This window comes from Camelus ferus, chromosome 7 (genome assembly GCF_009834535.1).
Source record: "Camelus ferus isolate YT-003-E chromosome 7, BCGSAC_Cfer_1.0, whole genome shotgun sequence".
In the NCBI taxonomy this organism is placed as follows: domain Eukaryota; kingdom Metazoa; phylum Chordata; class Mammalia; order Artiodactyla; family Camelidae; genus Camelus; species Camelus ferus.
Window position 1 is genome coordinate 60,741,474 of NC_045702.1, and position 11,405 is coordinate 60,752,878.

The following is an 11,405-nucleotide window of genomic DNA, read 5'->3' on the forward strand; positions in this document are numbered from 1 at the left end:
GAAGCTGGCAGCCGTTGACCAAGTCCTAGTTCTGGGCTGATTACTGCAGAGGTTGTGGGGCAGAGTTTTACATAAATGTTCTGGTGTTATCTGTTTGTAACTTCTAGGCTTTCCACAACGGCAGTAACTTTTTTTTTTTTTTTAATGTGAAAAGTCTTCATTGAACTGACAGTTGGACCAAGTCCTGTAATTAATAGGAGGTATAATTTTGGGTGAATTTCTCTAGTTCCTGCCTGACATGTTTCATTGGACCACTGGTCTGAGAATTTCTTTGGAGGCAGTTTTATTTTTATAGCCTACTTCTAGTCCTCATTTCCTTTCCTCTTATCCTGCTGTGTGACCTGTTGCCCTAAGTGACATTTGGCTGCAGCTTGTCGCCCTGGGCTTGCCTGCCCAGAAGTGTTCCATATTCCAAAAAGGCTGTTAGAAACTCTTTGAAGTCCAAGCCTTTTTCTTTTGTTATTCTTTTAAATTGTCAATAATACTAACACAGTCATCTACACACAGAGGGTGATCAATAAGTGATTCTGACTCATTTAAAAACGTACTTCAGATTCACCAAAGCTCAGCGCTTCCTTAGAGAGAAACTGGCTCATTAAAATGGTATCACACCAGGTCATCCTTATTACCTTCCCCCCAAATTATTAAAAGTACATGTTACTGAGCAGGGTGCTTTGCAGATTACTTAAAAGGAAAAGAAAATCTATTTTTGATTGTGAGAAAATCTTTGAGAACCAGAGACGTGGACAGTTTCAAACTGCTTTTGCACCTGAGCAGAATTATAAGTTACTCTGTCCCGGAGAGGAGGAGAGAATTAAGCTGCTCATTATCAAGGCTCCTGATAGTCTTGGCCCCACAGGTTCAGGCCAACCCTCGAACTCACAAATTGCCTGCTGGTGAGGCAGTTAATGAATAAAAAACTGAGTAAAGGCTCTGAGGTTAAAAATTATCAAGAAGGGTTCGATATAATTTAAATAGGAAAACAAATACTCTGCATCTACATTTTTAGCCGTGGTTCTCTGCAATCACTGAATTGAATTTAGTTCTGTTTCTTTTCTATAGGCTACCTGACTTGGTCACACTGTCAGTGGCTGTTAACTACTTGTTAGCTTGTTGCAACCCAGCTCTCATTGTCTTCTTTATATTCAGTGTTATAGCCTCTGTGAAAGTGAGTTTTTTGATGCCCTCAAGGGCAGCTTTTATGTGTAGAAAAGACCATTTAGAGGTTTACTTAGGCTTCTTTTTAAATGAATATTTTATTTACTTGATTCTTAAGCTTTTAATATACTTTATAGTCTTTGAATTCTTTTTAAAAGTCTAGCAAATTTTTACAGTTGCTTTTAAGGGGGATTTTAGAACCTTATTAAATTCCCTTAAACATTTCAGTTTAATTGAATTTCCTTTTACATTCAATATTTTACATTAAAACGTTCAATTTTCTTTTCAGCAAAACAATTGTCTGACTTAAATACGGTCTTCTTGGCTACTTAACCCTTAATCTCATAAATTAAACTCATAAATACCTCAGATTATCTTAAAATTGTTAAGAATGTACATAAATTTAGTAAGAATTGAATACCACAAGCCTAAATCATTTATATAAGTACACTTTAGGGAATGGAATTACAAAGGTATTAAGACAAACAATATAAGGCAATATAGTGGCAAATAAGCAGTATTCCTTAATGCAAAATATTAACGTTATGGATTTTATTGTCTTAAGATTTTTGTACGTACTCCTAGTTTTTCCTGGGTGAAAAGATGCTTGAATCACTGAAGAGACACTTACGTCATACTAAAAACTTTTAGAGGTGCCTTCTTGAGTAAGGTGAGCTTCTACAATGATTCTTTTTTCCCCCTCATTTCTTTTTTATTGTAAAAAATGCATAACATAAAATTTACCATCCTTACCATTTCTGAGTAATTTCAGTAATTATTTCAGTAATGTTAAGTATATTCACATTGTCTTGCAGCCAATCTCCAGAATTCGTTCATCTTGAAAAGCTTGAAACTCTATATCCATCCATTAAACAACTCCCCATTTCTCCCTTCCCCCCAGACCCTGGCAACCACCCTTCTACTTTTTCTTTCCATGAATTTGACCACTCAGGATTCCTCATATAAATGGCATCATACAGTGTTTGTCTTTTTGTGCCTTGCTTATCTCACTTAGCTTAATGCCCTAAAAGTTCATCCTTTTTGTAGTGTGTCGGAATTTCCTTCCTTTTTAAGGCAACATTCTAGAATGGATATTCATGACAACAGTGAGGGGCTCAAACTAAGTCTTAGTTATAATCACTGTACCTTTAAAAAGGGGATAGAGAAGAATTTCACATAGTTCATGTCCATGAATTTAAGCCACAAATAATTTACAAATTTTCTAATATAGGCAGAAGCTGCTGATTCTCTCCTCAGTTAAGATTTTCCCACTAGGATGCCTCTTGGATTTTAATACACCTAAGTTCATAAAACATATTTATCTCTCAAAACAATATTTTAGGCTAGAGTTTATGTGGGAACAAATGTATAGTTATGTCCCCAAAGCTCAATGCAATATTTTTTAATCAAAATGATAAGAGGGGAAAGCCTTGAGTTGTGATCCAAATACAATCAACAGAATGACAGAATCATTGTAGAAGCCTTGAGAAGCATACCATAACATCAATAAAAACTACTTTATTGTGACTCTTATGATGTCCACAGTGTAAATGGAGGCATAGTAGTATTACTACACACAGTAAAGCATTTAGTTATAATAATTTCACATCTTAATGTTAGAGTCTGTTACTTGTATGAAACTGTTTTCTATATTTTAAAAAATTGGTTGGAGGCATTGAGTTGATGGTTAACATATTAAGTTTTCCTGTTTAAAATAGTTGGACCTAGGCTTCTGTTAACAATTTTGTGCGTAAGTGCCTATTGTCAGGAACAGTTTACTAACATTAATCAGGAAATGCCTGCATTTGTCTTCCTGAAGAAGTGTGCAGCCCCCACTAAGATTGTTGCCACTTGCTTCATTAACTTATTTAGATTTCACTTCTTTGTCTCCTAAGATGCTTAAATATCTTCCTGTCTGCCTTCAGAAACCTTTGGACTTGACCATATCTTGCATTCTTTTCATGTTATTTCCATCTTCTAAGACTGTAATTGTTATAAGTATTAGAAGATATCTAATTAAACTCCAGCCATCCCTATGGCTTTGGTTTTTGCACTCTTGGCTTCTAAAATCTATTGACACTTGGACAACACAGTATGATCATTTTCTTTATGTGTCAATATTGCCTGTCTGTGTCTGCCTTTTAATCTGACTTGTCAAAAAGTTCTTTTGGATGGATTATAGAAATGTTTCTAGAATTTGTGAATCAAATTTAGGTTTTAATTCTCTGTTTTAATAAATGCAGGCAGTAAAATATGTATTTCAGGCTTCCATTCAAACTGCTTCACTGCATTACCATGGATAAAAACATGTTTGCTCTAGTCCAAAACAATGAAACAGTTCATATTACAAAGTTACCAGAGTGATTCTGTCATCTGCAGTCTTATTTTTTATTTTATCAGTCATGTTAGAGTGAAAATGTCGAAGTTGTGTGCTTTACAAAAGGGTCATAAGGTCAAACTGTTAATTTTTCTCAACCTAGATTTTTATGGAAATAATTCTAAGATGTTAAAGTCAGAAAAAATTGTTACTAGCCTTAGAAGTTTGATGAATTTTTGCTAACTATGAATGGTAGCAGGTTAAGGATGGATAGACAACTGTACCTAGGAAGCTGGAAAGACTCCGAGATACAACCCCTGACAGAACCTCTTTTAACTCTAATCTGTTAACAGCCAGTACCCTTGCAAGAAAATGGAAACAGAAACATTACCAGACTGATGAAAGGTTAATACCATTCTAAAGAAAGGGTATTTTCTGAAGAATCAGAAGAAAATTATTCCTCTGAAAGATATTTACTGATTTTTATGTGGGAAATCATCTGAAAGCAGTGATTCTTTCTAGACATATCACTAAGCAAATTACAGTAGAAGGTAGAGGTCACAGAACATAAATGGTATGAGACCTCAGACCACCTGTGCCATCCTGATAGAACTGTTTGTTCTAGAGAACTCTGGCCCAGGGAGATAAGATTATAAATCAGTAAATTTTCCTATTTGTTCAGAGAATTTCTGCAAACCAGTTTTGTCCAGGTAAATACTTTACTCATTTGGATAAACAGCTCTCCTATTAGGACAACAGATAGCTGGCTTGGGCAAACGACTTCCTTATCCTTCAACAGTTTACTCATCAAAAAACCTTGCTATGTCCACCAATCCCAAATTACTGTGTCAAAAATGTTACAGTAGGAACCTGCTATGAAAGACTTGCTCTAAACCTCATAAGGCCAGTCCCTAAACCCTACAAACATTTTTCCTGGAAATCTCCCTTCTGATGTACTCCTAAGACTTTCATGGGGTTGCTCCCCCTTATTACAGTAACTCTAATAAACTTAACTTTGCTTGATCAACAGGTTTTTCTGATGTTCCTTTGAGGAACTGACATTGACAATCCTGGACATACAAGAAAATCTGATTGAGACCCTCTGGCTGAAAATCTGATTGAGACCTTCAGCTCTGAAATCACGTGAACCCTTGAGACTTCTTGAACTTCATGTTCAGGGGTCTTTCCCTCTGCAGTGATCAGGTAGGTCTTGCATTGGTGCTCAGGTCCAATAGATTTACTTGAAGCCCTCTAAAACTGAATTTATTGTGTGTTCTGGGAATGAGGATTCCTCTTAGGAATCCTTTGGCTTTCTGATCAGATTTGAAAACTCACATTTAGAAGAAAACCTAGCTCATTTATAACACAATGTTTGGGTTCTTTTTTCTGTTCTTGTCACATTTTGTTGAGAGGCTGTAAGAGAAAATTCAGAGGGGAAAGGATTAGCATAGGTTCAGTAGTTTGTCTCTCAGTGCATTCCTGAGGGCTGACAAGTTCAGAAGTTCTCATCAGGCCCACATCCTTATAGGACCAACGTTGCCTTGGGCTGCCTATTCATACTTAATAAGACTGTTCCTCCATCTGGTCTTTGTTTCTTTGATAATCACTCAATTTTTTTCCGTCTTTTTAAATCAAAACTTGTTACTTCACAGTAAAAAAACAAACAAAAAAATCCCAACATAATTCTGGGAATTAACTTTTCTATCATGCAGAAATCTACAAGGTAACATAAATTTTACATTGTCTGGGCTCTAATCAAGATTAAAGAGAATGGTAAAACACAGACAGAAGTGCCAGTTTAATTTTCTTAAGGAAAAATAATCCTCAGATGTTTTCATTAAATTATGATCCACTGTGACATTGAAAATATATACTATACTCTCTTGGCTTTATTTCCAATTTTGGATGATTTTCCATAAGCTATGAATATGACATGCTTATTCAAAATTTGACATCTTTGCACAGATGCTGAGAATGTCTTTACCCTACCTTCACTGTTTTTATAGTAAACAGCATCCTTCAAAATCTTACCTAAACTGTTTGCTAACACTAAATTTGCTAAGACTAGTATCCATAGTTGCTTTGATAATATTCAGGGTAAAAAAAAAAATTACCTAGAATACTGAGACACCCAATTTTCTTTGATAAGTTTGCTCATGTCCTAGAAGAAAACAAACAGCATGTCTCCTATCCAGGAATTTGTCAATTGCATTCATATTCTGAAAGAACAAACATTTTGTTTTGCTAATTTTCTTCATTATTGGTCATTTTCAATTCCATTGATTTCTGCTCTGATTTTTATTGTTTATTTCTTTTGACTTACTTTGGATTTAGCTTTTGTTTTTAGGTTACTAAGGTAGAAATAAAGATCCATGTTTTTTTAACGTTTCTTCATGTCTAGTATATACATTTAGAGCAGTAGATTTCCTCTCTAAACATTGCTCTACTTGCATTCTGCAGATTTTGATATGAAGTCTTTTCATTATTGTTTAACTCAAAATAGTTTAGATTTTCATTGTGATTTCTTCTTTGACCCCTGTTTATTTAGAAGTGTATTAATTTTCAAAGACTTGGCGAGTTTCTAGATATGTTTGTCATTATATTCTGTCTTTAATAAAGCTTGTTGAGGTATTATTTTTGTACCAAAAACTGTACTTAATTCAAGCAGAAAATGTGATGAGTTTTAACAGATATATAACTCTTATGATATCACTGCCAGTCAAGATACTGAATATTTCCATCAACCCCCAAATTTCCTCATACTCTTTTGTGATTCATTACTCTCTCTGCAATAGTGGATTAAAATGATTAAAAACATATACTATATAAACAATAATCAAAAGAAACTTGGAGTAGCTTTATTACTATCATATGATATAGACATCAAAGCAAGGAAATATTAACCAGGATAAAGAGAGAAAATAGTAATCATTCAAATGTCACAGAACACTCACTGAATAGACTACACTATGGGTCATATAACAGGTCTCAGCAAATTATTAAAAAATGAACTTATACAAAATGAGGAGAAATACAGCCTGTGACAATCAGGAGAGGTAACCTGGCGTATTTTCAGAGGAAAACAGAATAAATTTGTTCTAGAGTAAAGTTCAGTTTGTTGCAGAATATTAAAGACGTAGTAAAGGATAAAACTTGAGTGTATATAGCAAGTTGTAGAAGATTTGAGGAAAGTGAATTTTATTTGCCATACTTTAGACTACCTGAAAGAATATAGACAAGATATTGTAATATTTTGGCATGTTTTTCTTAATTTTGATGGGTTTATTTATAAAGATACGGTTATTGCCAAAGACTAAATTAATGCAATATTAGAATTTTATTTTCTCTCTGTGAAAATATTAATTGACCTTGAAATATTTAGTCTGCTTTTAACAAGGATAATAAAAGATTATTCCTTACCTTCTGTGAAATCTGCAAGTTTTGCAGAAATTCTGTATATCACCAGAATAATTTCCTGTATTTTGTGCTGACTTTATGTTCTTGATTATCTAAAAATAAGTTCATCTCTTTAGAACAGGTAAAGTTCCTTACAACTTTATTACCTTCTTATAGTTTTATTGTAAAATACAGTTTTCACTTTGATTTATGTGTAGTTAGCCTATTACTCATCCCTGCTCATAGGTGATTGTGCTCCTGTTTCAATCAAATGACCAAATGTTTTTGATAATTATTTTGCTTCCTCAAGATTAGATCCTAAATTCAAAAAGATAAAATTTTTAAATATCTTTTTCATTTTTTACTATGGTAAAATATATGTAACATAAAATTTACCATCTTAGCCGCTTTTAAGTGCACAGTTCTATAGCATTAAGTATAAAAAACTCACATTATTGTGCAGCCATCACCACCTCCATCTCCAGAACATTTTCATCTTCCCCAACTGAAACTTCATACCCATTAACAGTATCTCCCACTTCTCTTTTCCTCTAGCCCCTGGCACCCACCATTCTACTTTCTGTCTCTGTAAATTTGACTACTCCAAGTAGCTCATACAAGTGGAATCATATCATAGTTGTCCTACTGTAAGCAGTTTATCTCACTTAGAATATCTTCGGGGTTCATCCATGTTGTGGTATGTGTCAGAATTTTCTTCCTTTTTAAGGCTGAATAATATTCCATTGTATGTATATACTGCGTTTTCTTTATTCATTCATCCTTCAGTGGACAATTGGTTTGCTTTCACCTTTTGGCTATTGTGATTAATGCTGCTATGAACATAGGTGGACAAATATCTCTTCAAGATCCTGCTTTCGAGTCTTTGAGGTATATACCCAGAAGTAGAATTGCTCAATCATATGGTAATTCTATGTTTAATTTCTCTTAGGAAATGTTATACCAGTTTCCATAGTGGCTGCACCATTTTATATTTCCACCAGCAATGCCAAAGTTTCCAATTTTTCCACATCCTTGTCAACACTTATTTTCTGTTTTTTTAATTAAAAGCTGTTCTAATGGTTGTGAAATGATATCTCATTGTGTATTTGATTTGCATTTCTGTTATGATCAGTGATTTGAACATTTTTTCATGTGCTTATTGGACATTTGTATATCTTCTTTCAAGAACTGTCTATTCAGTTTCTTTGTCCATGTTTAAATCTAGTTGTGTATATTTTGTTGAATAGTAGGAATTTTTTTTTTTAATATTCTGGAGGTTAACCCCAAATTAGATATATGATTTACAAATATTTTCTTCCATTCCATGGGTTTCCTTTTCTTTCTCTTGATAATGATCTTTGATGTGCAGACGTTTTAAGTTTTGATGTAGTCCAATATATCTTTTTTCTTTTTTTGCCTGTGCTTTTGGTGTCATATCCAAGAAATCATTGCCAAATCCAAACTCATGAAGCTTTGCCCATATGTTTTCTTCTAAGTGTTTTGGTTTTTTTTTTAAGTATTAGCTCTTAAGTTTAGGTCTTTGATTCAGTTTAAGTTAATCTTTTGTATATGGTATAAGTAAGAGTTCAGCTTCATTCTTTTGCACGTGACTATTCCATTTTCCCAGCACCATTTGCTGAAAAAATATGGAATGCTTTACAAACTTGTATGTTATACTTGTACAGGGGCCATACTAATCTTTGAAGTATCATTCCAGTTTTAGTTGATGTGCTGCGGAAATAAGCATTAGCTATCTTTTAAAATTAAAATTATCTTTGATATTTCTCAAAAGTCCCTGGAAAATCAATGATTTATGCATTTATCTTATAAAAAGAGAGATGCCATAAGTATTTTAAGTTGCTTTGATATACTTTATACTCCTGAACTAGCTTATCACTAATATAAGGAATTCATGAGAAGAATTAGCAAATGAAAAGATAATTTTATACAAAAAGATAATTTTGTACAAATAAAATATTATTCAAATGACATTTTCTGAGATTATATATTGTACAAAATAAATTGACAAGGTCAAGAGATTTACTAATGCCTTCATTGTCTGTGATATAATCTTATCCAAGGAAAAATATTAATAAAACTCTTATGAAAGAGTTACCTATTATACCCCAGTGCAAAAGCTCACTCTATTCAGTTGTGATATTGTTAGTTACTATAATAAATCAGTCTCATCAATTTACTCATACTATAAAGCAGGCAATTCTGCTTCTTTGGTGATTATAATATAAAACTATTCTTTACTAGATCTGGGAACAATAGTACTCTTAAATAGTTCTTCAAGAGAAGCACTTCAAAAAATTATGTTCAAGTAAGAAAACATAAAGTGTTAAGCCATGTATTGTGAAATAATTACTATACCCCCAAAGCAATTATTTTATTTTGTAAAGATTTTCGGAAATAGCATGAAAACACTGCTTTTGCCTTGTCAATGAAAAAAGAATTCTTTAGGGGGAGATGCCAAGATGGCAGAGTAGAGAGACTCACAAGTCGCCCTCTCTCACAAATACACCAAGAATTACATCTACAAACCCACTGACTCACACAGAACACCTGCTGAACTCTGGCAAAGTGTCTCTTGCTTCAAAATACAGGAGGAGTCTCACAAAATCCAGTGAAAAACAAGTTTGTACTATATAGCACAGGGAACTATTTTCAATATCTTGTCATAACTTACAGTGAAAAAGAATATGTTTGTTCATGTATGACGGAGGCATTGTGCTGTACACCAGAAATTGACATAACATTGTAAATTGAGTATACTTCAACAAAAAAATTTTTTTAAACAAAGCAATAGAGTTTTTGAAGACTATTAAAATACAAAGTTCATGAAAGATGTTTTTGCTCTTTTTGATGTATAATATTTTGTTACACATTAATATATTTTTAAATACATATTCAGTCCCCAAAGAAAGCATATTTTATTTTAAATACTACTTTTTACATAATAGGCTTTGTCTTACATAACTAATCAAGGAAATTTGGCATCTTTGTTTTCTTACTGAAAAGGAAGGAGTCTAAATTTATCCTTATATATGTTTTAAATTATTAGATATCAAATTTTAAATATTTTAAAGTATGAATATTATATTGTATCCTTTGACATGCAAATATAAAATATTTATATAAATTATTAACTTTACTTTTTTATTGTATACATACAAAGATGGATAAAATGATTTTTAAAAACTTGGAGAATTCATAAGTAAAAAAAGGTTAGAAAATATTGAGCTACCTATTAACTTTAAAGAAAATTTTCTTAATAAAAAATAATGATAAATCTATGTTAGTGAAAAAAGTAACTCACAATTTTATAATAAAACAATTCTCAAAAAAAGGGAAATTTTTCTAATAGATATATACATAAATTCTAATTGTGTCTAGGTATTCATAAGATTTATAGCAGTGGTAAAGTACCATTTAAAAATTTTTGAAGCTGCTTATAAGGTCAGGCAAGTCAACATGGCTGTTCTCTTGCTCTCTGTACATCTCCCCTGCTGGACTAGTGCCTGCTTCACCTATACCCTACTCACCTGATTGACCTTCCCACATTCTTGCCCCAGGCCTCAGCTAATGACAGCTCTAGCTTTAGATCAGAACTCTCCATTATGCTTATCAAAGGACTGGTGAGGGGTGTGCCCCTCTGCTGGTTTCCCTGGTAACTAGTGAGCCAATCTAACATCAATACCCTTTATAATTGGTAACCTCCCCCTGTCCCTGGGGGAGTGAAGACTGCTGCCACATCCTGCCCACAGTGTGCAGCACAAGGTGTGGTGTCCCTCCAGGACCTTGCATCCAACATGTAAGATCCCCCTTATACATTAAACTATTTATGTCTCTGTTGTTGACTCCAGGTTCTTTCTTTGGTCTGGAAGCTGGGCAAGTACAGGCCTTGCAGGCCTATGGTGTGCAGTCCAACACTGCTTAATTTTTTAATTTTACTGAATTTTAAAATTATTTGTATTAGAAAAGTATTTTTGTGTCTTATCCATTTTATAAGGCATTTAAATTAAAGAGGCATTCTTAGCAATGTTTACATAGTAACAGTTTGGCAACTGAGAGCAGAAACATATATAGCCTCTGTAGTTTCAACTTAAGGATAAATCCACTTTCTCTTTCTCCAGCTTCTGGTCCTCATAAATTCAAATATTTTGCTAATGGCAAATTCACTATGCCTGGGACTTTCAAGAATTTTAAAGCCTCCTTTCTTTATGACACTTAGGTAAGTACTGGGATGGCTTCTGAACTTTTCAAAGAGTATTGTTTTTAATAATTTTGTGGGTGCAGTCAAAGAAACTTTAGGAAACAAGGTTGTTTGGGGATACTTTCAGTATCATCTTAGGTAATAGTTGGGTGTCCTGCCTGCTTCAGAACTTATTTGTGGAAACCTCTTTATCTACCTGCCCCTACGTGTGACTTCTAGATTCCCAGCAGTGGTTTGAGGTATCATTCTAAGGGCTAAGGATTTACATAGAGTTATTTTTTTCAGTCTTAAACCAGTATATTCAGATTATGTGCA

General features: G+C 33.4%; 1 long non-coding RNA gene and 1 other non-coding gene across 2 annotated transcripts; one reads left to right on the forward strand and one right to left on the reverse strand.

Moving 5' to 3' along the window:
• Positions 1-1,813: 1,813 nt before the first annotated feature.
• Positions 1,814-4,674, forward strand: LOC116664974. The gene is made up of 3 exons (XR_004321540.1): positions 1,814-1,828; positions 4,158-4,185; positions 4,506-4,674. It is a non-coding gene; the product is annotated as an uncharacterized LOC116664974 (long non-coding RNA).
• A 3,837-nt stretch (positions 4,675-8,511) lies between these two features.
• On the reverse strand, positions 8,512-8,618 carry LOC116665156. Its single transcript, XR_004321717.1, has one exon. It is a non-coding gene; the product is annotated as a U6 spliceosomal RNA (small nuclear RNA).
• Positions 8,619-11,405: the final 2,787 nt, after the last annotated feature.